Source organism: Macrotis lagotis, chromosome 1 (genome assembly GCF_037893015.1).
Source record: "Macrotis lagotis isolate mMagLag1 chromosome 1, bilby.v1.9.chrom.fasta, whole genome shotgun sequence".
NCBI lineage: Eukaryota > Metazoa > Chordata > Mammalia > Peramelemorphia > Peramelidae > Macrotis > Macrotis lagotis.
The window spans coordinates 650,863,759-650,876,782 of NC_133658.1; the positions used below are offsets into that span (position 1 = coordinate 650,863,759).

Below are 13,024 nucleotides of genomic sequence, written 5' to 3' on the forward strand. Positions count from 1 at the left end.
ATTGTTCTCACAATTCTATTGTGCCTATTTCTTTAGGATGCAAGAATAGGCTTTGAATATGTTCATCTTAAAAAGTTTTGTATTAAGAGAAGTACCTTGAATTACATAAAAAATTAAAAATGGGTGAACAAGCAGGAATTCTGTATTTCTTATGAAAACAAAACAGTTGTTACTGTATAGTCATTTCAGTTGTGTCTGACTCTTTGTGCCATATTTAGTTTGAGGTTTTCTTAGCAAAGATAGAGTGGCTTGCTATTTCCTTCTTCAGTGTTGTGAGTTGCCAAGGGTCTCATAGGAAGCAAGTATCTGAGGTCACATCTGAACTCAGATCTTCCTGACTCCAGACTGTGTGCTCTATCCATTGCACCATCTAGATGGCTTATAAACAAGATTAGTAACTTCAATTTAACCTGTGTGCCTTTAAATAAATCACTTGACATTTTTTGGCCTTAGTTTCCTCATCTGTCAAATGAGTGGATTCAATAGAAGAAATAAAAGGTTCTTCCACTTATAAATCTATGGTTTATATTCTAGATTGTAGGAAATAAACAGGACCATAGTTAGGATCTTAATATGTTACTACTATTGTTGGAATATGCATGTAGATTCCCTCAGTGAATTTCCAATAAAAGACCATATTTAGCCTTCTTTCTCATACCAGACAGCATCAAAAGTCTTTTCCTCCAAACTCCCAGGGCTCTCTCCTATTATCTCTTCCCTATCCCTGCCTTTACCTCCCTCTGGGAACCATTACAGAATGAATAGACAGCATCTATATATACTATTGATTATCATTACTAACTTAGTAAAACATAAAGATAACAAGCTCAGAATAAAACTGGGTCACTTTTTTCTTATCTCCTTTACAATATTAATTTTATTTTATATGAACATAAAACTATATATTGATTTTTGAAAAGATTAAACAGAATTTTGCACTGATAGAAATGATAAACTTGAAGCTTGGCAAAAAAGGCCATGTTCTGCACTGCTAATAGAGAGAAAGCTGCTCATTTGTCACAGAGTAAAAATCTAGAAAAATGAACTACATCCGGCCACGTCTTTAGATCACATTTCCTTTCTAAAATGCTAATAAACATAATGTTACTCATATGTAGGAGAGAACTCTTCCTTATATTACAAAATTTTGAGCACATTTCTTACAAGTCAGAGAGGAAGTCAGTTCTCCCCTTAAATCACATTGTTATAAATTTGAGATATTCAGATTTTTTCCAATTATAGAAATACTGGCATTTCGTAATAAAGAAGGTAATATTGAGAGTCCGCATCACTGTGATGCCTTACAGTTCATAAAATACTTTCCTTACAATGATCCTGAGCATGCATTATTATCCTCATTTTATAAATGAAGAAATGGTCCCAGAGGGGTTAAGCCCACAGCAACACGATGGAATTCAAACCCAGATCTTATTACCTCAAGTGGAATGCTCATTTTTTTGCCACCCTGCTTCTTAATATAGAGAGGAAAGTCTTAGCATTAGGTATAATTGGGCCTTATCTTTTACACTGATCCTTCTCATGATGCCACATTTATTTCTCCTTTCCCTTGATCTTTCATTATTTTCCTAAAGCTCTTATCCTCTGGGGAAGGTGGGAGGGAAGGGTACAACAAAACTAAAATAGTCAAACTCTTTAGAACCGAAATAGAAGAGAAGTCCTAACTTACGTTTTTCTAGGTCTCCTTGTTTTCAAACCCCAGTCACAGGATGTAGCTTGAGAGAATAAGGTTCTTCCTCAGGAGCTGGCTCCTTGTCTCAATGCTTTCAGCCCCTTGCCTGCCTCACAACCCAACAATGTGTAATCTGAAGAATAAGCGGAGCAGGTGGAGTCAGAGAATGAGGTATGTGGCAGGACCTGGGAGGGGCAGAGGCACCAGCTGTTTGCCAGCAGCCAAGCCACCTGAGGCTCAAATACACCTGTCACCTCCTGAGATACTGCTTATTCTCCATTGTAAATAAGTTCACAAGGTTTCTGCCTTGGGTACCTGGCGGGCACCCAGGTTTATGGAGATAGAAACACTCTGTCCCTTGAGAATGCCCAAGTTGTACACACTCTGCTCAGAGATAACAGGAAGAAAGGCAGAGATACACACACACACACACAGCCGCTCGTAGTTTGTCATAATTCCAAAGGTTGGCCTATAAAGGGCTCCTAATCACATGCCTGACTAATCACCCACATCACAACAATAAAGTACTTCAGTTCTCAAGGAGATATCATTTTGCAGAGTACTTCCTCCATCTACCACATCATAATTTTGTCTGTATTTTATATTATATATACATATAATATAAATTGCATATATTACATGTATAAATGCATATTTATGTGTAGATGTGTATATATATAAAAGTATCTACATATAAATATATGTAGTATATATATATTACATATATATATATGTGTACATATAAAATATACAAATATATGTGGGGGGGGCTGCACCTTAGAGGAAAAGAATGCTGAATGTAGACTCTGAGGACCTAGGTTCAAATTCCTACTCTGCCAAATACCATATAAGCTTGGACAAGTCATAGATTTCCCTCTGGGTCTCAGTTTCCCCAGATGTAAAATAAGGGGTTGAACTAGATGCAACAGCAGCTACAATTTGAGGTATAGCGTGTCTTACCATAACTTATCAAACTGGCTGCTGTCACCAAGTCCTCTATAGCTTCTTTATACTATTGTTGCTTAGTCATAACTCTACATTCTATAGTTATACAATTGAATTATAGAACCCAAATATGTGATTATATATACATATATATCAATTTTTATGATTTTTTTTGCAAGACAATGGGATTAAATGACTTGCCTAAGTTCACACAGCTAGGTAATTAAGTGTCTGAGGTCACATTTGAACTCAGGTCCTCTTGACTCCAGGACCAGTACTCTATCCACTGCACCACCACCTAGCTGCCCCCAAGTGACATCTTATTATATTTGGTTCATCATTCTACTTTACTGATACCATTTTAAATCCTATTTTTCTCATCCAATGTGCTAGCTACATCTCCCGGTTTTATGATATGTGCAACAGAATACTCCATCTAAGCCTACAATCAAATCCTTGATTAAAAAAAAAAAAGGTTAACTAGTTCAGGGCCAAAAAAGAGAACTTTGGAACTTCACAAGAGACCTTCTTGTGAGCTCACTCCAAGTCATGAATGACTACTCTTTGAACAAAGTCATTCAATTAGTTCCCACAAACCTAATTATGCCATTTTCAATCCCACACATTTCCATCTTATTCATGAGGATAATATGAAACCCTTATCAAATGTTTCACTGAAATCCAAGTTTACTATGTCTATAAAATTTCTCTGAATTATAAGTAAATGTATTTAAACAGGAGGAAAGCAGATTACAATAGCATGATACGTTCTTTTTTAAAATTATTTTATTTTTCTAAATGTATGCAAAGATAGTTTTTAACAATCCTTTTTTGTAAGATTTTGAGTTCTACATGTTTTACCATCTCTTCCTTTCTTCCCTCTCCCCTTGAGCAGATAGCAACCTAATATAGATTATTACATGTATAACTATGTGAAATATATTTCCATATTAATAATGTTGTAAAAGAAGTATCAGAACAAAAAGAAAAAACATGAGGGAAAAACATAAACATAAAACAAATGATAAAAATTGAAAATATTTTGCTTTGGTCTTTATTCAGACTCAACTCCATAGTTCCTTCCCTATTGTGGATGGTATTTTCTATCACAAGTCCTTTGTAATGTCTTTGATTATTGTACCGCTGAGAAAAGCAAGTCCATCTTAGTTGATCATCACACAATGTTACTGTTAATGTGTACAATGTCCTTCTGGTTCTGCTCACTGCACTCAGCATCAGAGGTATGACTTGTCCTTGATAAAGCCATAATGGGTACTTGTATTTCTAAACGATCACAAACCATTCCTTTAATAGTACATTTTAGAATTTGCCAGGAATGGAAGCCAAATTTCCTGGTAAATTTTGCCCACTTCCTTTAAAAAAATAAGGACAGAAAAAAATGAAAAAAAAATAAGGGCAGCATTTGCCTGTCACAAAACCTGTAAGCACTTTTATCATTCCCCATGATTTTTCTAAGATCAGCAACAATAGCTTAACAGTCATAGCTGTGACTACTTAGAGTATACCCAGATGTGTTTAAGCTGGGCCCTAAGATAAATTTATTGGGGGATAGCAAGGTGTTTTATTATCATGTGTTCACTTATTTTCATTTTAATTGTTAACCATGTTTTGTGTGATCCTTCCTAATACAAAGATAATTTTCCTTAGCAGAAAGAAGACAAAAGTATAAAAAGTTCAGCTTCTCTTAAGTGTTTGTTATGATTCTCCTGTCCATCCTCCATTCATTATGTATTTAATCTTGTTTCCATCAAGTCTTTTTTTTTACTCTGTGCTTAACTTTCCTCGCCAGATGGCAACCCATTCTAGTACATGGCACTATTCTCATACCATTGTGATACTCTTTTCTACTTAAACCCCTTTTATTGTCTTTGAAGCTATCTTCTATTCATTAAAAAAAATGTAAATTGATTGATTAATTCCTTCTTTCCACCCTGGTTTCCTTAGAGAGCTCCATATTTTCTTCCTCATAGGAATTGTTTACATTTGTTTCTCTAAAAATTTATTCTTGAATCTTTTCCATATGTGTTGGGTTGCGTTAGTCCATAGGGTCTTTATTTTTTATTTTTTAGGTTTTTGCAAGGCAAATGGGGTTAAAGTGGCTTGCCCAAGGCCACACAGCTAGGTAATTATTAAGTGTCTGACACTGGATTTGAACCTGGGTACTCCTGACTCCAGAGTCGGTGCTTTATCCACTGCGCCACCTAACCACCCCCATAGAGTTTTAATCTACAGAATCTTATCCTGTCCTTTATTTTCGAACCTTCTGAAGTTTGTTCTCTATAAACCAAGAGCCCTTGACAAACTATACTAGACATTTCTCTTTTTCTACCCCAGATTATAAAATGAACTTGGTACATCTCCCCAAGATTTCCATCATTATTACTATTTAAGACACCTACTTATGTTTGTTTCCTTTGTCAAAAGGAGGTCCAAAATAACAGTTTCCATTGTCATTTACTGAACCATTTGAATAATGAGGTTGTCAGAACAAGTCAAGAATTTATCAGTTCCGTTTCTTTGGCAAGAATAAATTTCTAGGAAATCTAGTGGACACCTAGAAGGAAACTGAAGTCCCCCATCACTAATACAGTCATGCCTCCTTGCCAAATTTGTAATGTTTCTCAATACCTTTACCTATTAACTCCTTTGGCCCTATAATCTAGTCTTACATATAATAACATTATTTCTTTTTTCTCCATTGATCATCACCTAATAGTCTGCCCTAAATTATGCTAATATACAAATAAGTGATAAGAAGCAATATGTGCTCCTCTCAGGAGATCAGAAATTTTCATCTTCATTGGGGATAAGACATTAACCCAAAGGGATGAAACACAGAATTTATGATTTTAATGATAGACTGTGAGGATTCCATCTTATCTCCTTGGATAAAGTACAGCTTTAGGTATGTGCATATACTTTTGGTCAGTGTGGGAAACTCTGTTCATTTATAGAAAAGCATTATTTTTCCATATTGCTAGACTATTGATCTAGTGCATGAAAACATATGGATAGTCAGGAACTATGGAAGAAGCTGTGACAGACTAGAAAAAAGACACTAATGTATAGAGGACATTAGTATTAAAGAGAGGTCTACTGCTATTTTCATCAGCTATTTTGCTACTGGTGTTGATCTAAAGCTGTTCCTTGACATTCTTCCTTCTTCCTCTCCTTGTATCTTCTTTTACAAAGTCACAAAAAAAGGGAATGACAAAAGAGGGTGTCCTCTGACTATTATGCTAGTTTTTAGTAAAGTAAAATTAGTAGATTCAGGCCCTGATGGACAGCTTAAGAGACTGTTTTTCATTTTATGGTCAACATAACCTGCCAGAAATACTATCATTCTTTCCCCATGGTCATAGGAGTGGAGCAAAATATTTACTATCAGTAAAAATAAATGTGCTACTGAAATCTATCTTCCCATTCATATGACTAATAAAGATGTACTAACTTAGGGTTCCTTTCCTTCATCACCTCTAAATTTAATGTTTCAGGAGCTAATATCACAGTTTAGACACATTTCCATGATATGAAATAAATATTCGTATTATAGAAAGAATAAAACCTCAGGTAAAAAGGAAAACTATTTGGAGAGTACTTGAAGCTCCATTTTAATATTGTTTCATGTAATTATATGAAAATGAATGAAGAGATTAAGAAAACAATTTTGTGTCTCTTGAGGTTGATCTAAAGTTCTGAACAATAAAGACAGTGTGATCATTTTATGCTGCCATTAAAATTTTAGGAATCACAGGAATTAACTTCTCAAATTCCACTTTAAAATCTATAAGCAAAAAGATATAGGGATTTAAAATTTATAAACTAACATTTTATAATAGGAAAATTAATAATCACCTTATTTGTTATCTATGATAGCTAATATATAATTAACAATGATTAAAAAACATTCAAGTTCCTCAAAGTTTAATAAATTATTAAAAATTACCACTTATAAAAACTGTTTCTGATTACTTCCCCTACTTATGTTAAATCTTGTTTTATTCTTTTCTGTTGATTGCTAGTCATTTCTTATCCTTTATTGTAATTTCCCTGTTCTCATCAGGAATGGCAATACTTGTCATTCTGATATCACAGTAAAGATCAACTAAAATATAATTATCAACTGCTTCTCCAGTCACATAATCCTGTAATAATTTTTATTTCACCATCAAGGTCAAGACCATCATACTCAGTTTTATGTATCTCATCATCCTGGATATTGTTACTTAAAACTTTCTTTGGTCAGGTTCACCACCTCACCACTCATGCTTTAACTCAGCATAGATTTTATAGCATTTGAAAAGCCTTCCATCTCAATATTAATATCTATCTCTACTGCTCATCATTGCAACTCTCTATGCAGTTTTTTTATTTTTATGCAAGGCAATGGGGTTACGTGACTTACCCAAGATCACACAACAGCAATTAAGTGTCTGAGGTCCGATTTGAACTCAGGTCCTCCTGACTCCAGGGCCAGTGTTCCATCCACCGCACCATCTACCTAGCTGTCTATGCAGTCTTTTCACACTGAACAATAAACTATTCTCTGACCACTGGTAAATCCATTTAATAATAATTGTAAGAATAGCTTGCATTTGTATAGTGCTCTAAGGTTAGTAAAACAATGTACAATTCTATTATCATTTTATCTTTACAATAACCTTTTGAGGTAGGAAGCTATGGCAGTTAAAGGTTAAGGGACTTGCCCAGGGTCACCCAATCAGTAAAAGTCTGAGGTTGGAAATGAACTCTGAACCTCTAGACTCCAAGTCCAGCTCTAGTCTCACTGTTTGATCTAGCAATCCACTATGCTAATGATTCAGTAACAAGCACACTAATTTGTGCTCATATTCTTGTACATTTGTATGCATGTATTCTTCCTAGGCTCTATGATGATCTTTAAATCATACAGTACTTGAGAAGAGTCTCCGAGTGAACTGATTCAGCAAGATCCAAGGCAGACTGTAGAGATTTACTCTGGACCAGCTGGATGGATTATGTTCATCTAGAATTTTGAGCAATAGCAAGTCTTATCATTCTTCTGGATCATTACTCAAGACATTAAATAAATGAGAATTTTTCTTCAGTAGCCCAACTATTACAAAGACCCTTTCCAACTAAAAATAGCACCATTTATTATTTCCCTTGAAAGATTTTCTGTTATATTTCACCAAATCCAATTTCAAGTCACTGAGATTCTAATATATGAAAGATCACCTGCTTCACTTACATAAATATACAGTGCTTTGAGACTCAATTTTATTTATATCAGGTCTGATGGAATTGTACAGACAAGGAATGGAATTTATCTAGTTTTAACTTGTACTTGCAGACTTATTATAAAATGTTCAAAGTCAACCCACTAGTGAGTATTCATAGTATACTAAGCAACAGATTTAGATTTCTAGAGAAATTATGCAAGGAATATAGCATAGTCTCTTATGAGAATTTAAATCAATTTAATCCTGTTATATTGTGGGAATATCCTTGAATTTCGAATCAGAAATCCTAGGTTCAGATCCTACTTATTACCTATGCGACCTTTTGGACAACAAGTCAATGAACCTCTCTGGTCTCTGTTTACTCATCTGAAAAAAAGAAAAGATGGAGCTTGAGTATCTATCTATCTATCTATCTTTTCCATTATGTGAATAGACAAATCACTAGGATACAGGGTAGGTTGGTGTAAGTATAAAGGAACAGGGGAAAAGTGCTATGAAATATTTGGGAAAGGAGAAAATCTTTTCAACTGGGGGGCTCTGATTATTTCTGATTAGAAGATAGTTATGAAATCCAAAACTTTCATTTAAGAAGAGAGCTCAACTCAGAATTTCTCATTTTTTCACCTGGTTGCACTACTTTGTGACTTCTCTGACTTTTCCATCATGATCATGGGCACCTCTATTTCCCCAGTATTCAGCATTTTTGTGTGTGTTATCTTCCTCCATTAAAGTGTAAGCTCCTGGAGGCAGGGAACATGCATATATATATATATATATATATATATATATATATATATTAATATGCATATCCTCAGAACTTAGAGGAGTTTGACAGACTAACTGACATATGGTAAAGCTTCATGGAAGAAGAGGAACCTGAATCAGTTTTGAAGGAAGATAAAGATTTCAATAAGCAGTAAGGATGAAGTATGTCCTGTACATAGGTGACAGTCAGTACATGTAAATATATACAGAAGAGAGAGGAAAAGAAGAAAAGAATTGTGGCTTTTGAGTAGTTCGTTTTTTCTGAAACAAAACTTTATCTCTGGTCAGGAACAAGTAAAATGAGATAAAGCTGGAAAGATCAGATGGCGGTAGACTGGAAATCCTTGAAAGTTAAGAGTAAGGAATTATTTATTAAGTCTCATGAAATCACAAAAGTTGTGACTAGAAATTTGATGTACTCAATGGTGCACTGGGAAGAAAATTATGGAGAAGAGATTAAAGAAGGAGACAGCAAAGATAGGAACATCAGTTAGCAGGAGGCCAGGTAAGGATATAAACTAAAGTGGCTGTGGCAGAAATAGAAAGAAATAGATGGATATGATAGAAAACAAAGAAGCAGAAATTATAGGACTGACAATTTACTGCATAGAGTGAACGGTGAGGAGGAAGACTGAAAGATGACCAAGAGAATGGCACTGTCATTAAAAGACATAAACTAACAGAAACTTAAAAGCAACCTCACTCACTTCTTTATAGAGGTGGTGGACTACAGGAGAGAAATACTGCATACACTGGTGCCTTGGTTCACTTTGCTGAACTACTTCCCTCCTGATTCCTCCTTTTTTTCCCCTCTTTCTTTTTATTAGATTGTTTCTTTTCTTTTTCTTTCTCTCTTTTTCTTTCTTTTGCTACTGCTGATCAGGGAAGGTGCAAAGGCATTCATGAATAAAGATAACAAAATATCAATAAATATTTAAAGTTTAAAAAGTAAAGGAAAACTCATAGGCTTAATTACAATTTATATAAACAACTTATATATAAATTTATATAAGGTTTCTGGATTCACTAGAATGTCTTAAGTTAGTTGGGGAAAGCTTAATGAAGATGACATCATGTTGCATTTTTATAGGAGAGGCAGAATAAGATAGTATGAATAGGGGATGGCATTCCAATGAATGGAAATGGTTGATATGAAAATTTGAAGTCATTTGAAATTTGAACTATTAGAGATAATTTACTCTAAAAACCTTCAGTATACAGATGAAGAAACCTAAGAACAGACAACCACTAGGACTTGGAAATAATGACCTTCCCTTAGCTATAATAAATCTCTTTTCACTTTAGGAAATTTTATTGCACTTTTCCCCTTTATTATAACATGTTCACTATCCTACCTGGCATCGTAGACATATGTGTATATTTCTTATCTGCCCTATTAGACTATGTGCTCTATAAGAGATGGTATTTTATCTTTGTATCTTCAGATATCTGCACACATAAAGTAAGTGAAAAAATATTTATTAGAGTAGAGAAAATATTGGACAGTCTGTAATTGCTCTAAGTTTGTAGTATGATTGTACTTCTTGCCTCAGTAGATGATGTTACTACAAAATTTTCCACCTTTTGCTACATTTTCCTTATATTTTTCAGTACTGGGACAAAGAGAGAGATGCAGTTTTCTGCATTTATTTTTGGTTTCTGAAGCTCTAGATTTGGTACCTTTCCAGTTTTTCCATTACCCTTCATAGAATGCTGGACGGATCTGGATTTTTATCATGTTTATTTAATTCATTCAACCCCCATGCCCCCACCCCACAACATTTTGATTTTATTATGCCTTGTTTTCTTCTAACTCCAAATAAAGAACCACAGAGCAAATTAAAGCTGAATTTCACTTAAGGAGCAATGAATGAAATTCTATTTGTGGTTTCCTCCAATTTCATGTCTACCTAAGTTTCATATATTTTAAGATGACCAATGACCAAACAATTTAGTTAACTATACCAAATCTTGAAAAAAAAGTTCTCAATCAAATGGAAACCTAAAAGCAAACTTTGATTTAGTAAATGCTAAGTGAAAAACATAAGGAAGTTAGCATCTATTAGAGAAGAAAGTCTCACCAACCTGTTTCTTAAGTTGGCTTTAGCATGATTTCACCTTTTATTTCAAGCCTTCACATTATAAAGGACTCTATGGAATGAACCCCTTTATAGGTTTCACAGAAGACTTGGAATGAGCTAGAGCCTGAGGAAAGACTGCAGAAGTGCATCTCTCATGATCCTCCTCTATTTTTCTTTAAAAATTGAACTACTATCCTATACAATAGGGGAAAAATAAATTTAACCATGACAGAAGCTCTCCATTTCCTCAAATCTCTGAATAATCAGTCCATTACCAGTATTTCTCCTGTCTCATGGCACTTTCACACTCTCAGAACTCCCATTTTGTCATTTTTGCAGTTTTTCTTCCTTATTCTAAGGTTTCACTCTAGTTTCAAAATTGTAGTATTGTACCTGTAGAATTAAAGTAGTGCTTTGTATGAGGAGGGATGCCAAAGGATCCAGGAAAGAGGTACTCAGTTCAGTATTAACAGTTATATTTTTGACTCTTTTTAGTTGTGAATGTATGCAAATAACTCTGAAACACCTTCCCTGCTTTTATTTTCCTTTTTCTCTTCTCTCTTTGGTCTCCATTCTTTTCTATTTCATTTCAACAAAGAAGACTTATTAAGTGCCTACTATATGAATGGCAGTTTTCCAAGTGTTAAAAAACATAGATTTTAAATGACAGTTCCCACCTTCAGGGAACGTTACAATCTATTAAAAAATTCTTTTGAGGCCAGAAAAGAAATAACATGTTCTTGATAAGTATACTTAACAAAGTAGGTGGTGAGAGGAATGAAAGAGAAATCTGGACAGAAAGTTTTAAGAAACTTTGAGAAGGAAAAAAAAAGGATTTTAGGTCTTCTTCTTAATACTTTTTTACCATCAAGTGTGGAATAGTGTAAATAAGCCTGAATTTAAAATCAAAGGTTCAAATAATATGTCCCTTAGTTGTTCTCAGCTTTAGTTTCTGAATCTATAAAATGAGATGACTGAGAAGATTGGATTCAATGATTGGAAGCTTCTTTCCAATTCTAATTTCTATGATCTAGAATTAGAATTACAAGGAATCTCCCCCCTCCTTGGGTCTCAGAGGCTACTTATTTTCTACTTTAGTTCTAGAGATTGTCATCGGATGGTGGTAGTAGCGTTAGCAGTGGTGGTAGAATTAGTCACAAATGTAATAGGCAGACTTAAGCAAATGTCCCATAGCTGATATTAGAGTAAGTTTTCACAAGAGACTAACATTTTGATCACATTTTGATGATCTCAAAAGAATCTCTGAAGAACAGCAAAATAAACCATAAGATTATTATCAAGAAAAATGTCTCAAGTAAATCCAGTCTATCATGTCAGGGTCTGGATTGACTCATAAGCAACATGAACAGTTTTTTTTCATTCATTTTCTTTTGCTTTATAAATTAAGAAAAGCTATTAGTTATAATTAAGATATAAGCATTAATATTAAATATTTTACTTTAAAAGCATATACTAATCATCACCTATATAGGCAGAAATGCTTCAGTCAATGGAGATCACAGAATTTAAATTCATCAAATATCAATTTTTGAGTGCCTAATGAGAAGCCTGAAGAAACCATTCCAGAAAAAATTTAGAGAACCTCCAATGAGTCTGTACTTCAATTTCCAATTGACAAGCTATCTTTTTCACAAAATGTCAGAATTTATAAGTTGAAAGGGACTTCAGAGGACATAACATCTATGTCACTCATACAAAAATTCTCTCTATAGCAATCCTTTATCCATTCTTTACTTAAAGACTTCCAGTAAATAGGAATCCATTACCCTTCTGGTAGTTACCATTCTACTTCTGAAAAGGTCTAATTGTTCAGCTGTTTTTCCTGATGTTAAGAAAAAAAATTAAAATTCTATTCATTCCTTTTAATTTTTGCCCTACAGAGTCTAGGAAAACAAGTCTGATCTCTCTTCTAAACTATTGACTCCTCACATATTTAAAGATGAAGCCATCAAATTCTCACTAAATTTTTATAAGGCTTTAAACATCCCATGTTCTTTTATCTATTCTTATATGGAATGATCATAAGGTCTTTCACCATGCTGGTCAGCCTAACTTGGACATCTGGTTGATGAATAGTCTTTCTGAACTTGGAGTAGTCTAATGAGAACAGAATACACTTTTATTGGAGTGGAAAAATCTGGCAGGCCATATTGAAAGCACTTGGTCTGGTTCTTATAGGGCTGCAAAATCTTTGGTCTAGTGCTGCCATGGCAACCACAGGCAGAAATTGAAATTCAATAAATCTAGGAGCTTTTGGGGGATGAATTAAATGTTTGACC

General features: G+C 34.2%; 1 protein-coding gene across 2 annotated transcripts in view; it reads right to left on the reverse strand.

The window, feature by feature from the left end:
* SPATS2L (spermatogenesis associated serine rich 2 like) overlaps window positions 1-13,024 on the reverse strand; it is a 334,205-nt gene that overhangs the window by 130,145 nt on the left and 191,036 nt on the right. The window contains exon 1 of one of the 2 annotated variants that reach the window (XM_074215358.1): window positions 1,688-2,360. The exons of the other annotated variant lie outside the window; for it this stretch is intronic. The gene's annotated coding sequence lies outside the window, so the exon portion shown is untranslated. Of the gene's footprint in view, window positions 1-1,687; window positions 2,361-13,024 lie in introns of those variants that run through there. 2 annotated transcript variants of the gene reach the window in all.